This window comes from Charadrius vociferus, unplaced genomic scaffold (assembly GCF_000708025.1).
Source record: "Charadrius vociferus isolate BGI_N301 unplaced genomic scaffold, ASM70802v2 scaffold298, whole genome shotgun sequence".
Taxonomy (NCBI): Eukaryota; Metazoa; Chordata; class Aves; order Charadriiformes; family Charadriidae; genus Charadrius; species Charadrius vociferus.
Window position 1 is genome coordinate 1,036,616 of NW_009649936.1, and position 2,676 is coordinate 1,039,291.

Below are 2,676 nucleotides of genomic sequence, written 5' to 3' on the forward strand. Positions count from 1 at the left end.
AGGTCCAGGGCGGGCGGGAGGCAGGACGGGGGCGGGGGGTGGAGGGGGCTCTCTGTCAGCCGTCTCGGCACTAAAGCAGCTCAGGTTAGGTCAGGCCGTGCAGGAGGGGAAGTTACAGTCTGTGGGTGGGTTGGTTCGGTTTTTGGGGGCGGTAAGGGGGATTTCACAGGCTGTTGTAGTTGGTTGTGGACGTAGTGACCTCTAGCTGGAGGCTTGTAACTTAAAAATCTTAACTACTTTTTTTGCAAGAGGCCTAATTACATTTTAATGAGCGTGATGAATATGCGTGCAGTTAAATCCACTACTAGGTTGTGCTTGTCAGTCACAGTATTGCTCCTTGCTGTCTTTTTGTGGCAATTGGTCATTTCCTTATTTGTGCTGATACAAATTAAGTTAAAGCTACTTTTTCAGTTGTTTGATACATCATTGATGAAACAGGATGTTTTTTGAAGCCTTTCTGGCTTCAGCTGTCAGTGCCTCTAAGTCACACTTACAGTTACAAACATCTGGATTATAACCTTACTTACAGAATAGTGGAAAGAAGCTGGATCATTACAGTAACTTGTCAAACATTTGAGTGAAAAATGTATGTTAATATATTCTCAACACTGCTTAAGTTACCGTAATATGAGTTGCCATGATTGTAGAGGTTATCTATAAATGTTGTCTACTTGAAGTTCAAGAATTACACTTTCATTTCAGGTCTTTAATTCATGTGTTTGAAATAGACAGTTAGTCTGATATATTTCGTTAGAGAAGTATTCTCCTCCTTTAGATAATGCAATCTTTAAAAAAGAAAAAGAGGGAGGCCTCCCTTTGTTTTTAACGCATCATTAGTCTTCCTGAGGGGAAAAATACACCAGCATTAATTATCAGCCTTTGCAAAAAACCTACATATCACAAGTCAGACTGCGGAATTTAAAATTGTTCTTAAGTTGAAATCACTTTAGCAAGCTGAGCTCTTACAGATGTGAATGAGAAATCTAATGGTGCAGTTGGTAACTTTCTGAATTATTTTTAGGATGCTGTTTGGTTTTGGTTTTCAGTAGTTGCAACTGAAAGTTTACATTCAGTCTACTTCCAGTGAAAGCTGTGATTTTTTATTTTTTTTTTTAGGTTTTCACTAAAGAAGTGAAGCAGCTGATAGAGTTTTTATTAGGTTGTGTCCTACAGTGTAAAAGGCTCTATTTTCTAGAGAACTGATGGTTGCAGTCTCTTCTGTCAGCAGCTGTTCTTTGGAAATATGTTGGGTTTCACCAAAATGTTTCCATTAGTTTCAGAAGCATATATAAACAACACAGGCAGTGTGAGCAGGCCTGGTAACTCATTCCCACACTGACATTTATCTCCTCCTGTTGCTCTGGTAAAATTTTTTGTTCAGTTGTGTGATGAGACAGATCAGGTAAGTGATCCAGGTTAAAAATGAGATTTAAAAATTATTTTTATTTTGGATCAGCTCCCTGATGAGGTTCATTACACTGTCATGTAAGTGGACTAGCATAACTTGGAGGGAGGAAAAAAGAACATATCAAGACAGAAACAGGCAGCCAGGTGGGATAAAAGCAAGGCGGGGGGGAAATGGCAGTGGGGTTGTTCCCCAAGAAGTTGCAAAATACTTTTATAAGACAAGACAGATTGTTCAGTGGTGATTTGATTTGTGCATGCTTTATGCTCTGCAAGGGATGTGAGAGTTCCAGTTTTCTTGGAAAACTAAAATTTCCAAAGCTGGCTGTCATATTTGAGAGATAAGCTGCTTTATTCTTAAATATTTGCTGGTCATAATGGTAGGAGATGCTCCTCTTAGTGCAGCTGAGTTTTTTTTATAACACACACTGTGTATGCAGTTTGAAGGAGGGAGAGACTTAGTTATATCTCCAGAAATTATTTGGCTGCACTTAGTCTCAGGAGAGAAAGTGAAACTAACCAAAACCCACTTAGTAGCAAAATGTATTAGGCCCAGTGAACAATGCAACTGAACTGTCTCAGCTACAGTCACGCTAATATAGCCGAAAGTGAGCCTTCACAGGGGAACTAACTCTTTCCTACTGTACTTATTGAACTTCAATTATTCATGAGCTGATTGAAGTGGTGGTTCGATGAAATGGTGTGTTAGGGGACAAAATGGGCTTAAATATTTCCTGATGAGTTCATCAGGAAATGAGTTGTTGCTGACGGCTGGGTGTGCTCTGAAGCAAACTATGAGGGTAATGGCCTTAAACCACTGTTCTCCATTTTTTTAACCTGGTTTTGTCATGTGCCCTTCTTTCAGTGCCTTACATGAGCAAATTGTGGTACCTGCTCTGAGGTAGACTTTCCCATGAACTACCCTACGGGATACTCGCTTGCCTTTTGCTGAGGGAGGTATTAGAGCCAAGAATCAGTTTCTTACAGTTCCTGTGTTCCAATACATGTCTTCTCATTTCGTATAAACAGTTCACAAGTTCCCAGTTTTATGCAACACCTTCCAGCCTTTCTCAAAAGCTGAAACAGTGATCCAGAGAAGATCAGCATAATTCCTGTGTGTGTTTGTAGAAGATGCCATTTCCTTAACAGGTCCTTCTTTCTGAAGTTAATCAGTAGTGTGCAGCAGTGAAATGAGGGATGGAGAAGCATTGCATTACGCAGCCAATGTGTGAAGAGATTTTCTTGCTGTGTAGATGTACGCTTTGCTTCACA